The sequence below is a fragment of the Castanea sativa genome, chromosome 12 (assembly GCF_040712315.1).
Source record: "Castanea sativa cultivar Marrone di Chiusa Pesio chromosome 12, ASM4071231v1".
NCBI classification, from domain to species: Eukaryota; Viridiplantae; Streptophyta; class Magnoliopsida; order Fagales; family Fagaceae; genus Castanea; species Castanea sativa.
This window is the reverse complement of record NC_134024.1, coordinates 23,544,803-23,571,408: the sequence shown is the minus strand read 5'-3', so window position 1 is coordinate 23,571,408 and position 26,606 is coordinate 23,544,803.

The following is a 26,606-nucleotide window of genomic DNA, read 5'->3' as shown; positions in this document are numbered from 1 at the left end:
CATAATGATAAAATTGAAGTTTGTACAATAAGACTTAGACCACTAACATCCTATTGCTACCTCGTGTAAAAAAACTTACTACCATGACCATGTGACAGCTCTGAGTCCACGGACTACTTCTTTCCTTGATCTGTAGCAACCACAAGTTCTCCTACTTGTGACTTTGAGACACCTCTCAAAGGTTTGAGATCGTCTTGAAATTTTTTATGTAGCAACTGAAACAACCATCAAGTTCTTGATGTAAATCTTGATCTTAATAGCTCTATATGTGTGTATAAAGGTAAACACCTCTCAGTTCTCACAAAAGATTCAACACATAACTTATCAAAAGACTTCTAACATGTAGTTAGAGTTTTTCCTTTTATACTTGGAGTGAAACACTTAACCCTACACGTCATATGGTCTTGGGCTAGTTTGAAACTACTACAGAAAGTTCTTGTTCTACAAGATTAGATCGATCGAGCCTTGCAAAATTTGACCAATAAATTCCTGCAATTACTCAATTCCAAACTTACACTTATCCTAACTTTGAGTAAGTCTAAACATAGACTCATTGTTTTGATCATGGTTTGCCAACATATAAAAAGTGAATTTCTAATACATTAGTTCCTAAACTCTTAGAACCTAACAATTATCAGTATGAACTATGAAGTCCTCTTGAACGTTATACATTCCAATCACCAACAGGAAGAGTACAAATAACAATGAAATTTATTTAAAACCAAAAAAAAAAAAAAAACAAACAAACAAACGAGGACTAGAAGCAGCAAGCATTGTTTGATTCGTTTCTCTACAGAAACCTTTAGTGGTGTTATCTTTTCCCATAACCGTAAACATACAAGACGCGTGTCAAAATAACAAAGAGACAAACGCACTCAAGAAGAAGTATAGCATAGTTAATAAGAAAAAAGCAACAAAAGACAGTAATGAGAGTTAAACGACTGAATACTATGTAAACGACAAGTAGTTTTAGTTTCTTTAGTGTACAGTATTAAGCATGTGATTAGCACGTGTTAGCAGTTAGTTAGATTTGATATTATTGGCGGGAATTTCAGTTAGTTAGTTTTCCTGACTCTGTTTTCCTATATATTTGTATAGAACATATTTGTACATTTTAGATGATCTTATACAAGTTCTAGAATTCTCTCTCAATTCTCTGAAACTTGATAACATGTTAGTAGTTTATTGGTGTAGATGAAGGATGTTCCTTCACACCTCAACCCTGTAAGTTTAGTCGACATGATTAAGTTTTCTTAATAATATTTTCAGTCTTCTTCTCAAAAAAAAAAAAAAAAAACAGTTCAAGCAAATGTAGCAAAAGGTGTAATATTAGAGATCGAGAAAAGCCTATTAGCTTAGCCAGAGTGACTGGCTGAAAATCAAACAAAAGTTTTGGGACACCTTTTTTTTTTTAAGAAAATTTTTAGGGATACTTAATTCGGGAAAAAAATTAATACATAACTATACACTTAAACCCATTTGAGAAAAAGGCAAGCAACTAACAAGAATTTCAATTTCATGTACCTTTTATACTTGATCTTAAACTCATGCCCACGTGAAAGATATTCCAACATTCTATTACGGATCATCAATGCAAAATAATGTTGAAGGCCTCAAATTAGAAGAAGATAAGGCCCAGCATGAGAAAGAAGAGCCTGTCAGATTAGCCAAGGAGACTACCTACGAACCACACAGAAGTTTCTGGACTTAATACTTGAAACCTTTGGAGGAGCAGGTAAGTCATCCTTGGCTACCAAACTAGACTCTTATCTTATCCTAATGTTAGATCTCTCCCCCTCAGAAATAATACTTCATAATCCGAATGGATGCTGCAAATACTATATCTTAGAGTCTCTATTTGGACAAGGCAAGCCATTGACAAGAATTTCATTTTTATGTATCTTTATTCTTGATATTAAACTCATGCTCCATGTGTAAGATATTGATTCCAGCATTCTCATTCGAATTATGCATGCAAAATAGTGTCAAAAGTTTGCCAATTAGAAGAAGAGAAGGCCCAGCATGAGAAAGAAGAACCTATCAGATTAGCCAAGGAGATTGCCTACAAACCATACAAGAGTTTCTAAATTTAATTCTTGAAACCCCATAAAGGAGCAGGCAAATCATCCTTGGCTACCAAACTAGACTCTTGTCCTCATGTTCGATCTCTCTTCCTCTCAAATATATCTTAATCCCAATGTATGATGCAAATATACTACGCCTTAGAGTCTCTATTTATAGGAAATGAAAGAATCAAATTCGAAGGCCTAGCTTACATAATTTGGGTTTGGCTTACCTCAAGTACTTGTTAACTGGAATCTCATTTTGTTTTAACGAGAAACTGATATATCAACCGCTAACTAAATAAAAGGTGAAAATTAAAACCCACTACCACTTGCTATTTTATATTTAAAAACAAGACGAGATGTCCAGTTAAAAAAGTACTCAAGGCCAACCAAATCCACACAATTTTAGGTCCCTTTGGAATTTCATTTTCAACTGCATCAACTAGTTGACCATAATGGAATATATTCTATACAAAAAAGGAAAGCTGTAGAAGCGTTCAACTTCGCACTTTGGTTGCGCCACTTTGCACCAAGTCATATTGGTTGCACCTTTTGTACTTTAGAAGGAAATATCGTTGTGACGGTTTATGATGTGCCTGCTTGGCACGAAGTAGGAAAATGACCACCCAAGTCACATTCATATCAATTTGTTCCATTTTAGTCGCACCTTCGTATATGTCATGTTACATACCACGGATTGACTTTTACAACTGTCTGATACTATTACCACAAGTTTGTCTTGAACAAATAGACTCCAGAATAAACCCAGTGATATTCCAAGCAACTTTCACACCTACATCATATGCTAAAGAACAAAGTAAATTAAGAAAACAAAAACAAAAGTACTGGGAAATAGAAAGAGAAAAGCCTAAATCCCAATGTTTGGTATCAAATTCATGAATTACCAAATACACCACGGAGAAAAAATTGAATACTAGACACTCATAAGGAATCACGTTGACGGTAGCTTTGCGGTTCTGTATATCAGCTTCACCCTGACTCTGGGTTTTAATTTGTTAATTATATTTTATTTTTTGAGAAACAATTTTCTTGATTATATCAGATAATAGAATTTTAAGAAGAGTGCGGTTGTGTGTATAGGTCTATATTCTTTTATTTAAAAAAAGATGGTATGAAATAATATTATTGAAAAATATACCGGGAAATTACTTATCTGGTCCCTAACCTTGCATTGTATATCAATTTAGTCCATAACATTTCAAACGTTTCATTATAATCCCTAACATTTGTGTTTTGTGTCTAAATAGTTTTTGTTGTTAAGTGATGGATGAAAAATACTAATATAGTTAACCGTAATATTAAAATATCATTTTTATACCTCCTAAGTTATCACCTAGGTAGGGATGGCAATGGGGCAGGTGGGGCCGAAGGATGGGGTCTACGCCCATGTCATGTATGGTTTTGTTTTGCCCCATTTTCGCCCTGCCACGCACGACAGGAAAATTTTTCTTACCCCCATCCCTGCTCCTTGGGCCTTGCGAAGCCTTACCCCACCCCAGAAAACTTTACTTGTTAATTTTCGCAACAACTATTACAATTTTTTTTTAAAATAAAACATGTTTCGTTAATAAAAATTCTAAAGTTGTGATTTACAACTATGTATTTGTTGGCTTTAATTCCATGTCAAATTTTATTGTATTTTTGTTCAATCATTTCCCTATACATTTGTGGGATTTAATGTAAGGTGTGTGTGTGTGTGAGAGTTTGGTCAAGAATTTGTGAAGAAGTGGTTTTCGCGACTTGACTCGCAACTGCTGGCCCATGAAACAAGCCACGTGAGAAGCACATGCTAGAATTTAAAGAGTCATTGATAGGCTGGATTTCACGAGTGTCTCATGACTCAGGCCAGGTCACAAGTGACCCGTGAAACTCACTGCTTGTTCCTTTTTGGAGTATGACTTTTCCCATTCTTTACTAACACTATATAAACCCTTATTACCCACGAAATATATGAAAAAAGAGTGTTTTTTGAAGATAGTTTTGAGAGAGAAACGCTAGCCAAACACTTGAGTGGTAGAGATTGTTTTACCCATAATCCTGTATATCTCTTCTCTAAAGTTTCCATCTACTTCCACCTCTTCATCTAAACATCCTTGAGAGGTTCTTAGCCCAAACACTTACCTCACCCACTATAAGTGTTGAGAAAAGTTTTGGTGCCTTTGGGAAGCATTGGAAGAAGCCATTATGTAGTAGAAGCAATCGAACGGAATTGCGGGATTCTAATAGCTAGTGAAGACAAGTTCCCAACAAGTCGGTTGGTAGCTAGAGCTTGGAGGGCTCAAGTACATTGGGTAGATTAGGCTTGAAGGGTCTTTTTGATATTCGTATACTCCAACTTATTCACTAGTAGATCGATTTCGACTTGGAGGGTCGTAGAGAGGTTTTTCGCCGAGTTCTTTGGTTTCCTCTTCGATAACATGTCTTGGTGTTATCTTGTGTTTGCATCTCTCTTCCCTTACTCTTTGTGCTCTACATTTATTGTTTATTGCTTATGTTTATGGACTAGAGTAGTTCCAGTTTATTGCGCTTCATTTACTCTTGTCCCACACTTAGATAAGTTAGAGTAAAAGCACTTAAGCCATAATTTAAAATCGGGGGTCTAAACAAGCATTGGTGTTTTCACACTAATTAAGGTTTCAATTGGTATCAAAGTGGGTACACTTTTTTGATGTCCTTATCCTTGTGTGATCCTAGACCCCGTTTAAGATGGATAGATCTCAATCCCTCAACACACCTCCTTTCTTTGATGGGAGTAACTATGCGTTTTGGAAAGTATGTACGTGTGTCTTTCTATGTGCTTTTGATGAGACCATTTAGGATTCCGTTGAGAATGGGCGGGTGAGACCAACAACACCCAGGGCCGAGTGAGACAATGCTGTAAATCCTCAAGGCATGGACTATCTTCAAGAATACCTACGAAGGAACCAAGAAGGTCAAGGACACCAAATTGCAAATCCTCACTACCTGATTTAAGGAAGTGAAAATAAGTGAAGATGAGTCGTTCGACTCATTCTATGGGTGACTCAATGAGATTGTCATTGCCAAGCTCAATCTAGGAGAAAATATTGTGGATGCCAAAGTTGTAAGGAAAGTCTTGAGATCCTTACCCGAAAACTTCCTAGCCAAAGTCACCGCCATTGAGGAGAGTAAAGATTTGGATGAGATTAAGATCCAAGAGCTTGTTGGCTCTCTTCAAACTTATGAGCTCAGATTTCCCTCTCACAAGTCTAGCAAATCACTTGCTCTCAAAACCATCAATGAGAGAACAGGTGATTCCTCAGATAAGGATGATGTTGAAAAAGAGGTGCCATATCTTGCAAAGAACTTCTGAAAGTTTTTAAAGATGAAGAACAATGGGAAGTCGTTTGGCAAAGGACAATTTTTATCCTCCAAGAATGACTAAAGAAACTTCAAGAAGAATGACGTAAAAGACTCATCACCATCCCAAGGGATTGTTTGCTATGAATGCAATGGTTTGAAGAAAGAGTGTCCGAAATATTTAAGAGGAAAGGGTATAGTGCTAACAACTACCCATAGTGACTCAGAGAGCTCAAATTTTGATTTAGAAGAAGAATGCAATGGAGATGGTAATTATTCAATATTTATGGCTGTTACCTCGATTGATTCCAAAGATGAATTGAGTGATTTGGTTGAAGAACTTGGTTTTCACTTCAAGGGTGAAGAAGATGAAGTTTCAGATGATGAGGATGTGTACCTCAATGAAGGTGATAAGAATCTTCAAGATGTGTACAATGCATTGCTTAAGGATTGTGGCAAATATGCGAAAGTTGCTAAAAGTGCAGTCAAGAAGATGAAGAAAATTGAAGAAGAACACAAATCCACTCTTGCACAACTTAAAGATGCCAAGTGTGAAGTTGAAGAGTTGAAAGAGGAGCTGTTGAATGCTTACTCAAAGATCAAGGTTCTCGAACTTGAAAGGATTCAAAACAATGTCAAAGTGGAGCGCATCACAACCAAGAAGCTTGATAGTGTACTTTCTTCTCAAAAGCCTTCCACGAACAAAACCGGATTGGGCTACATTAGTGAAGGAAGCTTGAGTGGCAAACAAAGAAGGGAGATGAAGTTTGTATGGGCTGATAGGCCAAGAGTGTATTGACCCCTTATGATGAATTAATTAATTAATTAGCCAAGTTTATTAATAAATTAAATTAACATGCAATATACATGGTAGCACAAACAAATCACCAACTAAAATAAAACGCAACGGAAAATAAAGTTGACAAGGTGATTTGTTTTCGAATGGGGAAAACCTCCAAGGCAAAAACCCCCCACCGGGTGATTTTAAGGTTACTACTCCCGAGAATTCACTATTATCACAACAAGCGGTTACAAGTAAAGGAATTCTACTACCTTATATCAACCTACAATTGAACTCATACCCCAATACCCAATTGAATTTGTTCTATAGTGACAATCTCTCCTTTTAATGCACAGCTCCCAGTACGTGACTAACCAATAGATGCGCAGTCTTAGTACGCGACTTAATCACCAACTTGAGAAGGATATTGGCTGCAAAGTTTTTCAGTTCATCACATGATGAAGATCACGAAGTTGCTTGGTCACAAAACCCTACGATGTATAAACACAACAACTTCTTCAAAAATAAAGAAGAACTAGGGCAAACTAGGTTTCCGGTCACAATTTGCATGAACAACTCTTTGTTTCACACTTGTGCAACTATGCAACCTATGACGACCCTTAAAATAATCCATATATATGTTTAGGGTTTAAGAAAAGAAAGCCCAAACACATACTCACGTACTAAAATGAAATCAGAACTGAAAATCTGATTTTCAAATCTCAATAGATACCCTATCTGTTGAGCAGCTGTCGAGCAGCCATAAATCACTCAACTCATATTCACTTGTTGAACACAATAAAATCTATCCTAACACAAACTCTTGAAAAAATTTGCAAGAAAAGAGTTCATGGCAAGGAAGACTTTGACAACTTGTATTTCTGAGACACTTTAAACAAAATTCATCAAGGTATCTTAGTGTGAAATAGAAATAAAAGATTGCATGCATAAAGAGAGAAAAGAAACAATACATGAAGAGATAGGTGAAAGAACTGTAATAACAACCTCAATATATATATATATATATATATATATATATATATATATATATATATATATATATATATATATCAATAAAGAATACAAGGTTTGCTATCACAAAGAGGTCACAAGACCAAAGGTACAAGAACAAAGTATTTAAAAGATAAAGAAAAGAAAAGATACATAATTCATCACTACATCCCTCAAAGTATAGACACTCCCCCTAACAAAAATCTCTTATATACGAACTCTCCTCCTAAATACATGACTACTCTTATCCAAAACTACTCCCCCTTTTTGTCACGAATGACAAAGGGCAAGTAACTCAAGCAGTCATCTCATCATCGCTAGAGGAGCTAGCACCATCATCCTTATAACCACCACCATCAGAGCCACCATCGTTGTCCTCATCCTTAGAAGTCTCTGTAGAAGGAGTGGAAGACTCAAAAAAGCCACCAAGGCGAGCCTGTCATCGTGCAATACGACCGACGTGGGTGTTCACCTAACACAACTCATCACTGAAAATGTCAAGGTGAGCATCCATGCACTGAAGCTGTGTCACGATTGTATCAAGAGTCACACCGCCCGCAAAAGAAGAGGGAGCAGATGTGGATGGAGCTAAAGAAGCTGAAGGTGTTGCCGTTTGAGTCTGTGGTTACTTCTATCGAAGCTGAGCCTCACTCCGTCTGATAGTCGCCGCATTAATGGTACACATGACTTGAAATGATCGAAAATGGGAAAAGAGATAGAAAAATGGCGAAGAATCCTCGTGATAGCTGAAGGAAAGATGAGCATATCACTGGTCGTCGTATCCCTATATACATCTATGAGGGAAAGGATGAAATGAGAAGGGAAGTATATAGAGAGATTCTCTAGGAGGGATAACAAAAATCGAGCTCGAGGCTCTATGATAGAGTTATAATGAGATAAAATATGTAGAACAAAAGTCATCACCATGTTGAGAAACCTCGGACTTTTAGCAAAAGCCGAGCAACAAGTGTTCTGACTGTCACCCCAAGAAGAAGGAGTCTCACAGAACATAGACATAAGCTCATCTTTAGACACAGTCTTAAGACACACACAACCAGGGTAGTCAGGATGTGCCACCCTCAGGACATGAAGCACCTCAGATACAATATCCAGAGTGACCACAATGCGCGTACCTCGAACGTGAGTAGAAAAATGAGGTACTAAATAATCGAAACCATGCATATTGGAGTAAAACTCCTGTATTATCACGGAAAGGCACATGATTGAAATGCCACATAGTGACTCCCAACCCTTACTATGGATGACAGTGGGTAGGTGAATATCGAAAAAGTCCGATAGAACGACTTGGTGTTCCGAATGAATGCCTCGTTAGGAAAAGTTCTCCGAGAAGTCCTTATGGGCTTTCTCATCACAGAACCAAAGATGAGAAGGAGTAAGATCAGAGGAAGATGCCCCGAAACGAAGAGGGTTCCGAGATGGAGTGGATTTCTGTTTAGGTGCCATAATGCAGAGAGAGAGAGAGAGAGAGAGAGAGAGAGAGAGAGAGAAGCAAAAAAGCACCAAAACAATTCAATATATGAATATAATGAAATGAAGGTACGTATGCATGAAAAATGCATGAACATGTGACATGCAAACTTAAAAATATCATAGGCTTAGCCTAATCCAAACCTACCAGCACACAAGTTTGCAATAAAGTAAAAAGACATCTAAAATGCATGAAATATTGTTATAATGCAAATGATCATTTAGGATCAATACAAAACCCATACCAAAATTTTACAAAAACCTCATTAATTTTGAAAAACCCCAAATTTTTCAACAAACCCCAAAAGTTAGGTCACAAAAGATGAAATGCATGAAGAAATGAATGAGAAAGAGTCTTACTAAAGAAAAGAAATGATCTTGAGACCGAAGAACACTTGGGGAAGAGGTTTGGAGTGAGAGAGGGGTGTTTAAGAAGGTGAGAGGTCAGAAAGGATCGAGAGAGATCGAGAGAAGCGAAGCTGAAATCGCGCTGACCCTTTAAATAAAAGTTCATAATTCTCGATGGATCGAGAGGTGTCGAGAATTAAAAAGCAAGAAATAGCTATCAAGCTAGCCATCAAGGAGTTGTCCAGAGGTTTCCACAGCAAAGGGGCATGATGGATGGAGAAGCTATCGAGCATCTATTAAGGAGACAGAAACTTTCTCGATGGATTGAGAAGCTATCGAGAAGTTATCGAGATTACGATAAAAAGAAGCTGAAGAGCTCAATAGATAGCCTAGCTGTCAAGAAATATTGAAAAGCTGTCAAGATTGCTTGAAAACAGTTTTTCAAGAAGAGAAAAAACACAAATATGAATGCAATCAAGAATGCTACTTAACCAAAGATCCAAACAACAATTTTAGCTCTCAAAAACATCTCTTAATCAAGAAAAATGTTAAGCATTTAGATCCAAAACACACACACACACTAAACAAGTCCAACCAATTTTATATTTCAAAAACAAGTAAAGACAGTTTAGTGGGTATACATTAACACATGTATTCCTTGTGATGGCCAAATCACATTGTACCTACACATGTATCAAAAGTAGCAAAGAATGTTGCGTGTGTAAAACATCGCAAGATTGCATAAGTGTCTACATGTTATGACGATTTGAGATATGAGTAAATCAATTTTACTCACACAAGATCATAATTTTTTGACGGGGACTATCACCTTCGAAGTACATCCTACAACTCTCACATCTCCTAAAATACATGTTTGCAATCATATTTTAAAGCATTTTGATTCTTTTTGCTTTAATTTTTCTTTGCATATTTTCTTTTAAGCATATTATATGGGCATATAAGAGAGAGAAAAGAAATACCCAATTATGTTAAGTTTTTGACATTGCATTTTTACTATACCAAAGCATACATATGTCATTTCATGATTGGCTGGCAAAAGTGGTGAGATGGTTATTTATGCCATTTCTATTAGGATTTTCTAGTCATTCCCATCAAAAAGAGTGAAATGAGTGTTAAGTATAGGAGATTACTTAATCTTACACATCACAAACACGAGCCACAAAGCTCACTTGCTTAGTTGTGCATAGAGATGCTCATTTAAACTACAAGAGATATAAAGTTTAGAAAACTTTGTTTCATTGGCCATTCAAGATACACAAGTACCAATGTACACATACACTATTTTTGTATTTTTCTGATTTTTCAATTTTTTTTTATTAAAAAAATAAAGCAAAACTGAAAACACACAAACAAAAAAATGTTAAACAAAGCAATACATAAAAACTAGACTGACTCAAAGCAATAAAGCAAAACACACAAGTAATGTAAACACAAAAATAGAGGGAGAGAGAGAAAAGTGACTGAATCATTTAGAGCCTTTTTCCTTCTACACCTTAAAAGAGCCTTTCCTTTTAGCGAATCCTTGAATCGGTGAAGAGGGGGGAAGAATTGCAATTGTTCAAGTTCGAAAGAAACATGAGGGGTTTGAGGAGATCTCCAAGAGAAGCAAGAGAGGATGGAAACTAACACAAGTTTCCTAATGAGACCATGTTGTTACTCAGTTGAGTGGCTAGCCACTTATAGCAATTAGGTCAAGTATGTCTAGCTACTCCACAATGATGATAGAGATTCTACTTCTTCCAATTAGACTTATGAGCGTTAATCTTCTTAGTCCTAGGGTTTTTGGTTGCTTTATTAGCAACCTTAGGGGGTGCTCTTAAGATAGATTTACCCTTATCTATGTTCTCACTAGCTATCACAGTTTTAACATCATTGTTCTCAGATTCAACACTATTAGTAAGAGAAACAAAAACAATAGTACTAGAAGAAGCCATATTAGGAGATGAGAAATCGTACCCTAAATTGGATCGATCGGAAGCAAATTTTTGCATACTGAGCATCTCATCAAGCTTTGCACCTAAAGTCCTCTCCAACTGAGCTCTAACTTGAAACAGCTCTGCTTCAAGCTTCTTGGTCTTCTCAACCAAGAAATGGTTCTCAAACCTCAGTGCTCCAATAGTCTGATTGGCTTCATCAAACTTTGTGGAGATTTCTTCTCGTTCAAGCTCCACATCACTGAGCTTCTTGGTGACCAACCTATATAACTTCTCATGCTTTTCGGAGACCTTGTATAATTTTGCATAGGCTATGTCGATATCATCTTGTTCATCCATCTTTTCAAACTTAAACTCCACCAAGTCCTCTTCTTCACCCACATCTTCTACAATTCCCTCAGTATGATTGACAATGGTGGTGAAGGCATTTAGGATTCTGTCATTCTCATTTTCGGAATCATCCTCAGGTTCGGTGTCGCTCAAAGTAGTAGCAAGTGCCTTGCTCTTCCTGATGGACCTGAGATAAGTAAGGCACTCTTGTTTCATGTGACCAAAACCTTTACACTCAAAACACTTGGGTCCTAAGGGAACAGTGTACTGACAACCATCCCTAGCATCCATCTTCCCTTTGTCTTGGCTCTTAGACTGAAAAGAGCTAGATTGCCTACCGTTCTTATCAAAGCCCTTCGCATTGGCATTCTTCATGAACTTCTTGAATTGCCTTGTGATGTAGGACTTCATTTTAGAATCTTCATCATCTGAAGACTCATCCATGTCACTGTTCTTGGCCTTTAGTGCCATGCTCTTACCCTTACTTAACTTCCTAATCCTTGTCAAACCCAACTCATAGGTGTGCAGATTACCAACTAGTTCTATCAAAGCAATCTTGTCGATGTCCTTTAATTCCTTAATAACAGTGATCTTGGCATGAAATCTCTTGGGTAGAGATCTGAGCACCTTTCTCACAATCTTGGGTTCAGAAATAATTTCCCCAAGATTGAAAGCTGAGATCACTATATCCTTGAACTATACATAGAACTCATTAAATAACTCATCCTCCTCCATCTTGATCTCTTCGAAGGTTGTAGTGAGCCTCTAAAGCTTCAAATCCTTGATAACCTTGGTTCCCTCATAGGTTCTCTGGAGAATGGTCCATGCTTCCTTGGCAGTTTCTATAAAGGATATCTTCTTGAACTCCTCATTCGTGACCGCACTGAACAAAGCATTTGTTAGGACATATGTGATTGGATGTTAGGAACATATGTCAACATTTTATGTATTGGCTTATCTTTTGACAAAACGCACTTTACTTGTAATTGGGTAAATCTAGGATGTATTTAATGCTTCAAGAAATAAGGTTTCAAGTTCAAGTGTTAAAGCCATGCAAGTTTGTCCAAGAAACAAGTGAAGAAGGGTTATTCATTAAAGCTCGACAATTAGTATCTATCGAGGTTTAAAAGAGCTGCTTCAGCCCGAGGCTTGACAACTGCTCGACAGATAGGGTATCTGTCGAGATTTAGGAAAAATAGATTTTTAGTTCTGATTTTCATCCAATCCATGATTATGTGTTTGGGTTTTCTTTTCTCACAACCCTAAACATATATAAGGATTATTTTAAGGGCCGTATCAGGTTGCACTGAAAAGAGCACAATTGCACAAGAGCATAATTTCTCAAGTGTGATCAGAAACCTAATTTGCTCTAGTTTTTGAAGAAGCTGTTGTATTTGTACACCGTAGGGTTTTGTGACCAAGCAACTTCGTGATCTTCATCAATTGATGAACAGAGGAACTTTGCAGCCAATATCCTTCTCAAGTTGTTTATAAAGTCGCGTACTAGGATCCGCACATCTTTTGGTTAGTCAAGTACTGGGATCCGCACATCTTTTGATTATTCAGTACCTCTCTTTATTACTCGCGTTCAAGGTACACGCATTTTGGTCACACCGGATATTGTATTCGAGGTGCTCCACGTTCCTAGGGTAGCGCATCTTGACTACCCTGGTTGTGAGCATTTTAAGACTGTGTCTAAAGGCGAGCTTATGTCTGCTTTTTGTGAGCGTCCTTCTAATTGGGGTGATTGTAAGTTCACTCCTTGTTCGGCCTTTGCTAAAGGTCCTCATTTTCTTAACATGGTTATGACTTTTGTTTTGCATCCTCTTTCTCACTATAACTCTATTACCGAGCCTCGTGCTCCATTTTTGCTTTCTCTTTTAGAGCAAATTACCATAGATTTTCCCTCTCATTTTATTCTCTCTCTCTCTCTCAATGATGTGTATTGGGATACGACGACCCGTGATAAGCTCATCTTCCCTCCGGCTATCACGAGGATTTTATGCCATTTTTCTGTTCCCTTTCCCATTTCCGACCACTTCCATGTCATGTGTGCCATACACACCGCTACTGTTAAATGGAGCGAGGCATAGCTACTTTTGAGGCAGTCCGGGTCAGTAACTCCTCCCACTCTTTCAACTCCATCCACCTCCACTTCCTCTTCTTCTATGGGTGGTGTGACTCTTGATACGATCATGGCGCAGCTTCAGCGCATGGACGCTCGCCTTGACACTCTTAGTGATGAGTAGTGTCAGGTGAACACCTGTGTTAGGCGTATTGTCAAACGGCAGGCTCGCCTTGGTGGCTTTATAGAGTCTCCCTTTCCTCCTCCCGAGGCATCCGAGGACGATGATGACTCCGATAATGATGATGATGGGGATGGAGATGCTAGCTCTTCCGGTGATGACGAGATGTCTACAAAAAGGGGGAATAGTTTTGGGATGAGAGTAGTCATACTCATAGGGGAGGGTTAGTATAGGAAAATTTTGTTAAGGGAAGTGTTCATGTTTTTTAGGGATGTAGTAAGGATTCTATGTATCTTTTTCCTTTTCTCTCCATTTCAAATACATTATATCTTGTATATTGGTCTTGTGACCATTTTGACATACATTGTATTTATATTTGCTTTATATATTTTTTGATATAGTTTTTTCACCTATCTATACATGTGTTGTTTCTTTTCTCTCTTTATACACATGTTTCTTATTTATTGTATGCAATCTTTTATTTTTGTTTCACACAAAGATGCCTTGATGAGTTTTGTTAAGTGTTTTAGAAATACAGGTTGTCAAAGTCTTCCTTGCCATGAACTTTCTTCTTCCAAAGTTTTTCCAAGAGTTTGTGTTAGAATAGATTTTATTGTACTTAACAAGTGAGTATGAGTTGAGTAATTTATGACTTCTCTCATATGTTCATTTGTTTCTTGTGGTTTTGTCATGGACTGCCAAATGTGGAGATTGTTAGGACATATGTGATTGGATGTTAGGAACATATGTCAACATTTTATATATTGGCTAATCCTTTGACAAAATGCACTTTACTTGTAATTGAGTAGATCTAGGATGTGTTTAATGCTTCAAGAAATAAGGTTTCAAGTTCAAGTGTTAAAGCCATGCAAATATGTTCAAGAAAAAAGTGAATAAGTGTTGTTCATTAAAGCTCAACAGTTAGTATCTATCAAAGTTTAAAAGAGCGGTTTCGGCCTGAGGCTCGACAGCTACTCGACAAATAGGGCATCTGTCGAGATTTATGGAAAACAGCTTTTCAGTTTTGATTTTCATCCAATCCATGTTATGTGTTTGGGCTTTCTTTTCTCAAAACCCTAAACATATATAAGGATTATTTTAAGGCCGTATCAGGTTGCACAGAAAATAGCACAATTACACAAAAGGATAATTTCTCAAGTGTGACCAGAAACCTAGTTTGCCCTAGTTCTTGAAGAAGCTGCTGTGTTTGTACATCATAGGATTTTGTGACCAAGAAAATTCATGATCTTCATCGATTGATGAACAGAAGAACTTTGCAGCCAACATCCTTCTCAAGTTAGTGATAAAGTTGAGTATTGGGATCCGCGCATCTTTTGGTTAGTCACGTACTGGGAGCTGTACAAAACAAGGAGAGATTTCCACTATAGAACAAGTCCAATTGGGTATTATGGTAAGGGTTCAACTGTAGGTTGGTATAAGGTACTAGGATTCCTTTACTTGTAACCGCTTGTTTTCATAATAGTGGATTCTCGGGAGTGGTGACCTTAAAATCACCCGGTAAGGTTTTTGCCGTATAGGTTTTCCCCATTCGTAAACAAATCACTGTGTCATTTAATTTCCGTTGCATATTTAGTTACTTGGTGATTTGTTTATGCTGCCACGCTCATTGCATGTAATTGAACCTAATTAATTCACTTGGCTAATTAATTGGTTAATTCATCACAAGAGGTCAATACATTTTTGGCCTATCAAATTTATTCAATTATATTTGAAGCCTAAAATATTTTGCTGACAATAAAGAAATTCCTAAGGCAAGAGCCTCCATAATGTCTTTAATGTAAGAGAGAAAATAATAGAAAAGCAGAATCAGAAACAGGGGAAATCAGAAAGCATGAAAAAGTGTCTCTCTCCCAAAAAAAAAAATGTGTACTAAATTTTGAAATCCATCCTCTATTTATAGAGGCTGGAAGACTCGAAAAAATAGCTTAGACAATTAGAATATGATCCGGGACACGTCCTTCCACTAAAAAATCGAAAAGGATGTGTTTTATCGTCACCTGAACACCGTCGGGTCAAAACCCTAATGTGTGCCATTTGGCACTTTGAAAGTGTCGTTCATGCCGATCGACACTCCAAAAGTGCCGAATGGCACTCTTGGTTGCCAATCGTGCTTTCGAGTTCTGGTGCGTTTTGGACTCCTTTTTTAGGTTTTCTTGATCCGGGACTTGCACTTAGACGTGTTTTTCATAATTAGGTCTTTTTAGCAACAATTATCTTGTAGATAAATACTCTAAAATAAATCCTGATAAAATTCGGATTATCGACAATTTTATCGTTATCCAATTATCCCTTTTATTCTTATACAAGCAATCCTATTTTTAATACTAACTATCAACCAATCACAAAATTATTTAATTAATTTTAATTTTTCAACCAATCAGAATTAATTTAAATTAATCATGCATGGTTGACTCTACCAAGACACAATGCATGCATGGTTGACTCTACCAAGACACAATGCATGCTAGCCATGCAAACTTGATCATGTGATATCTTTCGATCCGACGGCCCGATTTGGAAATCGGACATACCGTCATGACCCTTAGAACCTCAAGATCATTTTTATGATATGCAATAAACAAATTAATGCATGTAATGCAATCATGATTTTTGGGTACACGAATGGTCACTCTAATAATTTTACTTAATTAAATCATGAGTGCAAAATTGAGTGTCTACAATAACAAACTAGGCTCGTAAATGCACTACGCTATTAGTACGAAGGTACTAGGCCAAACTCACATGTGAAATGTGCTCAAATATATACGATCAAACTTTTTGAATTTTCCACTTTTTATGTGTTTTTGTAATTTTACACACACAAAGGCAAAAGCATAAAAGTAAGATCAAATGCAAAAACAACAAAAACAATGCATATAAAGAGATGCATGATGCACAAATGCAGGACAATGAAGCATCTAATACATAAAGAGTCCTACAAAGATCAAAAGAATTAGATCAAGGACTAAAAGTGCATAAAAGTGCATAAACGGAACGATTGTTTGGAATGAGTATCTCATGAGAAGTGAGATGAGGGTTGGAAGAACGAGAACCGAAGATGCACATAGACAAGGAGGTAAGAGCATTAACCACATGCTTCAGCAACTTACCACTTTCAATCAAATCTGGTTTAGCTTGCAAAGCAAAACTTCCAAGAAGCTCAAGTTTGTCTTTTCTTTTGATTCTTTTAAGAGCTTGAAACTTAGGGCAATGAGGTCTTAGATGACCAAAGACACCACAATGGTGACAAACAATGGGTTTAGGTCCACCAGACTTTTTAGGGAGAGATCAAGCTATGTGGTTTTTTTCTTTCTTCAACTTGGAACATTGAGGTCTTACTTGACCGATCACACCGCAGTGGTGACAAATAGGAACAAACTTAGATTCATTCAAATCCCTAGGACGAGACCTAAATGAAGGCTTAGGCTTAAGAGCCTTTCTCTCCACTTTTTGGTTTCTTTTGTATGGAGGAATGTACACTGATTTGTCTTTAGAGGTAGAACTCACAATAGGCACAAAATCAGGCACCACAACATGACTGCAATAAAGTTTTTCTTAATTTTTTGCAATAGGTTCAGCAATCAAACACTTGACATGCATCTTAAGAAATTCATTTTCAAATTTAAGATCATCAACTAGTTTGTGAGACAAAACAAGTTTAGCATCCAAGTCCATATTCAAACATACAAACTCCTTTAGTTTTTCAAGAGAATGTTCAATAGGTTTCTTATACTTTTCAACCAATTTATTGGATTCATTGAGCTTAGCAATCAAATCATCCTTTTCACAAATGAACTTGCTCAAATTCTCATGAAACTTCTTAGCCTTTTTCTTCAAGAGTTTGACATTTGGAATATTAACGACACCCATAGATTCATGTAACATTTCATCACAATCATAAGTGTAAGGTTGAATTTATTCAATCATGTATTAGCTTTATTCTGTGTCAAATTTTCTTGTAATTTAGCAATTAGATACCTTGTATTTAGGTGGGAATTATGTAAGGGTAGTGTGTGAGAGAGTGTGAAGAAAACTCAAATGTGTGCACTCAAGAAGAACCTCGCGACTGGATCTCGCAACTGACAAGTCACCAAAGCTGACACACGTGTGGAGCATGCAGGGGAGTTGAAGGGTCACAACGGTTGGAGCACTATAGGACAAAACTTCCAGTCTAGCCAGGTAGTTAGCTCGCGACTCGTTCCAGTCGCAAGGTCGAGTCACCAGAATGCCCTGGTTGGATGAAAACTGACGTTTCACATTCCTTATACACTCTACTGTAAATACCCTTATACCCATGAAATGTAGAGAGCTTCTAGAGAGAATTTTGAGAGAGAAACCCTAGAGAAAAACAAGATTGACTCATCCACAATCTTTATCCTTTGATTCTCCAAATTCCTCTACTCTCACCCTCTCCATTAACATATCCTTGAGAGGTAAATTTGACAAATTCTTATCTCACCATACCCGTGTTAGTGAGGAGGTATTTTGGTACTTAGGAAGCAGTTCAGAGAGGACCAATTCACTTGGTTGATGCAATGGGCTTATTACGGGATCCGGTAAGTTAGAGAAGAAAAAGTTCGGCGTAACCCTGTTGGAGCAAGAAGCTTGGAAGGCTTAGGTGCACTGGGTAGATTAGGCTTGGAGGGTCTTCTATTATTCATGTATCCCAACTTCATTCTCTAGTGGATCATTTACCACTTGGAGGGCAGCGGAGAGGTTTTTCACCGAGTTCTTCGGTTTCCTCTTCGATAACACATCACCATGTTATCTTTGTGTTTGCATCTTTCTTCCCTTACTCTTTACCTTTTAATTACTATTGTGTTTGTGATTAATTTTAGTTTAGAGTGTTTTACCAATTTGGGTTTAGCTTATATCCATCATTCCGCACATAAGCTAGTGTTGGTAATTTTGTAATTGGGGGTCTAAATGTTCATTGGTGTTTTACACACTATTTGAACTTTCAATAAGGATAAACACTCATAGAGGCATTTTCAAAAACACATGGCATGTTACAATCAACAACATCCATAGAAGCATACAAAGCATTATCCATGGCAATATACACAAGGGGTCAAGGATCACACTTAGGTAATGAAACCAAAACAAGCGCACCCACTCTGATACCAATTGAAAGCTTAGATTTGTGCTAAAACACAAGAGCTTATTTAGACCCCAAAATAAAATAAAATAATAGAACTAGATTACTTTTACTCTAACTTATCTAAGTGCAGAACAAGAGTAAATGAAGCGCAATAAACCGATAACTACTCTAGTGCATAAACATGAACAACAAACAATAAATTAAAGCACAAGAGTAAGGGAAGAGAGATGCAACCGCAAGATAACACTGTTAGGGACATATTTTATATAATTGGCTAATCCTTTGATAAAATGCACTTCACTTGTAATTGGGTAAATTTAGGATGGGTTTAAAACTTCATGAAACATGTTGTTCAAGTCAAGTGCTAAAGCAATAAAGATCTGAACAAGAAACAAGTGAAGAAGAGCTGTTCATTAAAGCTCGACAATAATCTCGACAGAAAGAGTTCTATCGAGCTTTAATGTTGAAGCTCGATAGAAGCTCGACACAAGCTGTTTCTGTCGAGACTTAAGAAATCAAAATTTTCAGATCTGATTTTCGGCCCATGCTGAAATATTTGTATAGGGTTTCTTTTCACACAACTCTAGACATATATAAGGCTTATTTTAAAGGTCATCGCGCATGCAGATAGTGCCCTAGTTCATTATTTTCTACGAAGAAGCTACTGCGTCTTTACGCCAAGGGTTTTGTGACTAAGGAGCTTCCTGGTCTTCATTATGGATGAACTGAAGAACTTTGCAACCAACAACCTCTTCAAGTTACTGGAGTTAGTCACATACTGGGATCCGTACATCATTAGATAGTTACGTATTGGGATTCATGCATTGAACGGAAAGATTGCCGCTATAATACAAGTCCAATTGGGTATTGGGGTAACGGTTCAACTATAGGTTGGTATTTCAGGATAGGCCAAAGGGTTTGGTAAGATTCCTTAAACTTGTAACCACTTGTGATTGATAATAGTGGATTCTTGGGAGTGGTGACCTTAAAATCACCCAGTTGGATTTTGCCTCAGTGGTTTTCCCCATTCGTAAAAAAATCACCTATGTCAAATTTATTTTCCGCTGCAATTTAGTATAGTTGGTGATTTGTTTGTGATATCATGCTATTGAATGTAATTTGATCTAATTAATTAACTTGGGTAATTAATTAATTTGCAAGGGGTTAATTCATTTTAACCTAACAAGTGGTATCAGAGCAGGCACACTCTAATTAGTTTTAATCTTTGTTATGTGATTCATTGACCCTTGCTATCATGGCTACAAGCAGCATGAAAAGATTTTTTTATTTCAAATACATCTTGCTTTTTTAATCTCTATTTGATTGAGTGTCTCAGAAAATGTAAGTCTAAAAGTCATTTGAAAGCTATCTTGATGATTGTTGAAAAAGGTCTAAGTGTGACAAAGAAAAGACTAGACTATCTCAAAATGAAAATGTGCAAAGGAGTTCATCTAAGAAGGGTGAAAATTAAAGGCTTTGCTCATAAATGGCAGCTGAGAGAGAAAACCATTGCTACTGATCTGTCAAGCAAGCATTGTTAGAACATATGTGATTCATGTTAGGAACATAGGTAATTTAGAATTGGTTAATTCTTTGACAAAATGCACTTTACTTGTAATTAGGTAGATCTAGGATGTGTTTAATACTTCAAGGAGCAAGAGTTCAAGTCCAAGTATTGAAACCATGCAAATCTGTCCAAGAAACAATTGAAGAAGTGCTAGATTTTAAAGCTCGACAACTAGCTCGACAGATAGCATCTATCGAGGTTTAAAAGGCTGCTTTAGCCCGATGCTTAACAATTTCTTGATAGATACCCTATCTATCGAGATTTATGAAAAACAATTTTTCAGATCTGATTTCACTCCAATCAATGTATACATATTTAGGCTTTCTTTTCTCACAACCCTAAACATATTTAAGGATTATTTTAAGAGCCATCAAAGGTTGCACAGTTGAACAAGTGTAGAGCAAAGTTTTGTTCATGCAAATTGTGACCGGAGATAGAATTTGCCCTAGTTCATCTTTCTCTTGAAGAAGCTACTACATTTGTACACATTGGGTTTTGTGACCAAGGAGCTTCATGATCTTCATTGTGTTGATGAACTAAAGAACTTTTCAACCAACATCTTTCTCAAGTTGGTGATTAAGTTACGTACTAGGATTCGTGCATCTATTGGTTAGTCATGTACTAGGAGCCGTGCATTGAAAATGAGAGATTTTCATTACAAAACAAGTCCAATTATGTATTTGGGTAAAGGTTCAGCTGTAGGTTAGTATAAAGTACTAGGATTCCTTTAGATGAAAAGGTGTGGCAAGTTGAGAGCTCTCTTGCAATCATTAGATGAAAAGGTGTGGCAAGCTGTGGAGATAAGCTGGACTATGCCAAAGAAAGGGCCGACCGATTGGGATGATGCTAAGATCAAGGCAGCTAAGTTCAACAACAGGGCATTGAACGCTTTATTCAGTGCAGTCACAAATGAGGAGTTCAAGAAGATATCCTCCACTAAAACTGTTAAGGAAGCATGGACCATTCTCCAGACAACCTATGAGGGAGCCAAGGCTGTCAAGGATTTGAAGCTTCAAAGGCTCACTACAAGCTTCGAAGAGATAAAGATGGAGGAGGATGAGTCGTTCGATGAGTTCTATGCCAAGCTCAAGGATATAGTGAACTCAGCCTTTAATCTTGGGGAAACCATTCCCGTATCCAAGATTGTGAGAAAGGTGCTTAGATCTCTGCCCGAGAGATTTCATGCCAAGATCACTGCAATTGAGGAATCAAAGGACAACGACAAAATTTCTTTGACAGAGCTAGTTGGCAATCTGCAGACCTATGAGTTGGATTTGACAAAGATTGGGAAATCGAGTAAGGGTAAGAGCATGGCATTGAAGGCCAAAAGCAGTGACATGGATGAGTCTTCGGATGATGAAGATTCTAAAATGAAGTCCTATATCACAAGGCAATTCAAGATTTTTATGAAGAATGCAAATGGGAAGGGCTTCGACCAGAGTCCACACTCTGGATAACTGTTATGGATTGGTACCTAATGCTAACATTATGTGCAATAGTATTTGTTTGTCAAATGAAGACCTATGGCACCAAAGGATGGGACATGCTAGCTACAAACATCTGTCAATAGTATTAAAGCATGAATTAGTGTTAGGAATACCAAAGCTCAGCAAGGTTAGCCATGTTGTGTGTGGACCGTGTCAGCTTGGGAAACAAACGAAAGCAAAACATCTAGGCACTCAGACATCAACTACATCTAGACCTTTGGAGCTACTACATCTAGATCTCATGGATCCAACTAAAACCGATCTCTTGGAGGAAAGAGATACATCATGGTTGTAGTAGATGATTTCACCAGATACACCTAGGTCATTCTTCTCAAATCCAAGTCCGATGCTCCTAAGCACATTGAAGTTTTGTGTACAAGACTACAAAATGAGAAGAACATGAAGATTGATCAAATTCGCAATGATCATGGTAAAGAATCGAGAATTCATACATGGGATCTTTTTGCACTATATGTGGTATATCTCAAGAATTCTCTGCTCCTATTACTCCTCAGCAAAATGGTGTAGTAGAAAGAAAGAAAAGAGTCATTCAGGAGATGGCTAGAGCTATTTACACAATAAAGATATGGCCAGAAATTTATGGGAAGAAGCAGTCAACACTGCATGTCATACGGTTAACAGGGTATATTTCAGACCCGGTACAAAGAAGACTCCCTATGAATTGTGGAAGGGAAGAAAGCTGAATGTAAAGTATTTCAGAATCTTTGGAAGTACTTGTTTCATCCTTAAGGATAGAGAAAATGTGGGAAAGTTTGACTCCTGAAGCGATGAAGGAATATTTTTAGGATACTCCTCCACAAGCAAAGCTTATCGGGTGTACAACAAAAGAACCAAGAAGGTGATGCAAACTGTCAATGTTGTTATTGATGAAGTTTCAGATTCTAGTTCTGAGAAAGTAGTGAGGAAACACCTAAGGCAATTCTTCCTTCAGAGACTAAGGTTCTTCAAGAAGAAGTTGATTAAGAGCCCGTTTCTCTAAGTACTCTAAGTGTTGTAGAAGTCTCGGCAAATATTCCTACATCACCTAAGCTTGAATCTCATGAAGAGAAAGGACCTTCCTCAAGGACCAAGCTGAATCACCCTCCTGAAGTTATTGTGGGAAATATGAACGAACTTACACTAAGAAAGCGTACAATTGATAAATGTGTTGCTAACTTTGTGTCAAATTTATTTTCTCCATTCATAAACAAATCACCTGTGTCAAATTTATTTTCCGCTGCATTTAGTATAATTGGTGATTTGTTTGTGCTATTGCATGTAATTTGATCTAATTAATTAACTTGGATAATTAATTAATTTGCAAGGGGTCAATTCATTTTAACCCAACAAATGCCAAGATGTGTTATCGAAGAGGAAACTGAAGAACTCAGCGAAAAACCTCTCCGCGGCCCTCCAAGTCAAAATCAATCCACTAGAGAAAAAAGTTGGAGAACATGAATGACAAAAGACCCTCTAAGCCTAGTCTACCCAATGTACTTGAGCCCTCCAAGCTCCTACTACCAACGGACTTCTCGGAGTCATGTTTTCTTTAGCTTTCCGGATCCCACAATACACCCAATTTCATCCGCCAAGCCTCAACGGCTTCTTTTGGCAAATCCCTAAAGCTTCACAAGCTCTAAAACACTCTCTACACTCTGAAAATGTGTGGGTTATGTTTGGGTACAAATCTCCTATCAAGGTATGACAATGGGAGAAGGACGGAGAAAATGCTAGAATGATTTCTCACTAAGGATGAGTAGCTCTCTCTCTAAAAAATGGGTGTGTTGTGTTGTAGAAAACTTATCTAGGATTTTTCTCTCTGAATAGCCTCTTATACTTTTGTGGGTAATGAGGGTATATATAGTATGGGTGAAGGGTAAGAAAGCCACACTTAAAATCCTCCAAACAGAATGTTTTGCGAGTACCTAGCGGGGTTGGCCCTTCTTGCAAGACAGTCGCAAAATTAACAGTCTGGCACGACTCTTCAGCTTCTAGCAAGTTCTTCTCACGTGCCCTTTTCGCGGGTTACTCTTTTCACGAACTTCTTGCAAGCTAATCGTGAAACTACACTGATTCTTCAATTCATTCTCGATTCTTCACCAACGTAATACTAAATCCAATACAATAAAATCCCACAAAGTACAAGGAAATAATTTAATGCACTTACAATACTTTTTGTCATGAAATAAAGCCAACAAAAAACATAGTTGTGAATCATAACTTTACAAAATTTTCCATTTAAAACTATAACGCTTCCAAATAAGGTCGGGTCACAAACCGGATCAAACATGTCCAAGTTGTTGTGTGATTATGTGTAATAATTGAACAATATGCGGAAGCATGAAAGAAAGAGCGCACACAAAGGTTTACGTGGTTCAGCCTAACGGCCTACATCCACAATGAAAAAGTCCTTAACGGCTACATATTATATTAAACACTGGTGTTACAAGGAATCCAATGTAGAGTTTATATACTAGAGAATAATGACTAACGCTTGGCTAACCATAGACTAACCTAAAGTTAATATGTTTTTTCTACAAGTACATGGGCCTACAATTGGTTTTGGTCACTTGGGCCATAATATATCTAACAAAACATGAACTAGGCACCACATAGCCTAGTTTTGGTGGTGAACACCATGGAGAGGATTTTCCACTCAGTACTTGGGTTTTATCTTTGTTAACACTTCGGTGTGTTGTGGGTGTTAAATTTTATTGAGTTTGCTAGCACTTTAATATTTGTCAATCCATGCATGCTAATGTTAATTGGTTAATCACTTAAACAATTGTGTTTTAAATGGTATAATTAGCATAAAACCAGTGTTAGCTGTAAAAATTAAGGTCAAAATTAATTGATTTTGTGCAATTGTGACTCTTTCAAAATGCTTTTCCAGCACATCAGAGTTAAGGTGAGACTTGTTGCGAAAGAAGGCCTAACATTAGAGATCAAGAATAGCCTGTTAGCTTAGTAAGTGAGAGAATAATTAATACATAACCATACACTAAAAACCTATTTTAAGGAGAAGGCTAGCATCAACAAGAAATTTTATTTTCATGTACATATTTCTTCTTGATCTTAAACTCATATCCCCATATAGAATATTCCAACATTCTCGTACGAATTATGCATGCAAAATAGTGTTAAAAGACTTGCTAATTAGAAGAAGAGAAGGCCCAACATTAGGAAGAAGAGCCTGTCAGATTAGTCAAGGAGACCGCCTAGCTATGAACCACATAAGAGTTTCTAAACTCAATACTTGAATGTTGAAACCCACCGAGGGAGCAGGAAAGTCATCCTTAGCTACCAAACAAGACTCTTATCCTAATGTTAGATCTCTCTTCCTCACAAATAGTATTTCATAAACCCAATTGATGCTACAAATACTACATCTTAGAGTCTCTATTTATTGGAAATGAAAGAGTCGGAGTTGGACCGTTGCATAATTTTACGTTCCTCTGACTAAATTGCGTAGTCCTTATCTTTGGTATTGCATAATTTGCATTGCTTCTTCCATTTGTCAACTTCATCAATTAGTTGACCATAATGGAATATCTACTAACTATATAAGAAGAGGCAATGCCTCTACATTATTTTTTTGGTTTAGTATAGTTTTGTCTTTTTGTGAAGCTTTTGGTTTAGTCAATTTATGTTTTTCATGGAGCCAAAACAGTTCGTTTGGCTGAAATGTGAATACCAAATAAAAAAGAAGAAAAAGAAGACAAGGATAGAGAGCGAGAGGGCTGGAGAGTTTTGGAATTCTCTCTGCCTCCCAACCTCTATTTTTCTCTCTTTCTCAATGTCTAGAGAGTGTTCCAGAACCTGCTCCCATAAATGAAATTTCTATTCCAAAAAAAAACCATGGGAAACAGAGAGAGGAGAAATCACACAACCTGAGACCAAGCAGTGATTTTGATGGCGAAATAATGCTCAGGTTGGTATGTCTTAGTCTCAGGATGGATTTGGATTAGGCTGAAACTACCAGCGTCTGCGTTTCAACCCCTTTTTTTTTTGCTGGACACGCACCTGTCACTGTTCATTAGTCATGCACAGTGATTTTAGGCCAATGAACAGTATTTTTTACTCATTAAAAAATTATTTTGCTACAGTATTTTTCAGTTTTCAGTTTCAGATTTTAGTTTTCAGCTATATCCAAACGGACCCTTAGATACACACCTCTCCTCAAAACCTCTTTTCCTTTCCATGGGTCTGATTTTTTGGGGCAAAATATGGGTTCTTTAATACTTTCTAGGTCAAGTATCTGTTTGGGAAAAAAAATTGGGTTTTTTCAATTCAATTAGTAATAGAAAAATTATGCCATGTAATTGATATTTAACATGTACATGTTATTACCTTTTAACTTTTGCTATTCAGCTAGTGATTATGGACTGTGGCTATGAATTGTTGAGCTTCTTTGAGTTGTGAAACCGAAGCTCTCTCTTTCCAAAGACTACCGATCACACATACAGCAGGTAAATCTCTTTGTAACTTTTTTTTCCCACTTTTGATTCATTCATTCCTTCTATTTGATTGTGTTTTCTTGATAAACTTTTTCCAATTTCCTGTTCTATTTTTTCTTAATAGAACAACATCCTGATGAGGTCAGATTTTCAAGGTTCGAGGACATGAAAGCAAATGTCCATAAGGTTCTTTTCCTCTCTTTCTTCTTTTGATTTTATGATGTGAGAAGATAATATTGAATTGCATGTGATTGAGTTAGTAAATAGGATTTGGGATGGGCGGTTTTTTTGCATTTTAAGTTTCAGTTTTTATAAGAGTGCTTAATTTTATATTTTTTGTTCTCTGTGCATAATTTTTCCTTTCCTTACCTTAGTTATTTAATAGGTCATGGTAATGTTTTTGATGTGT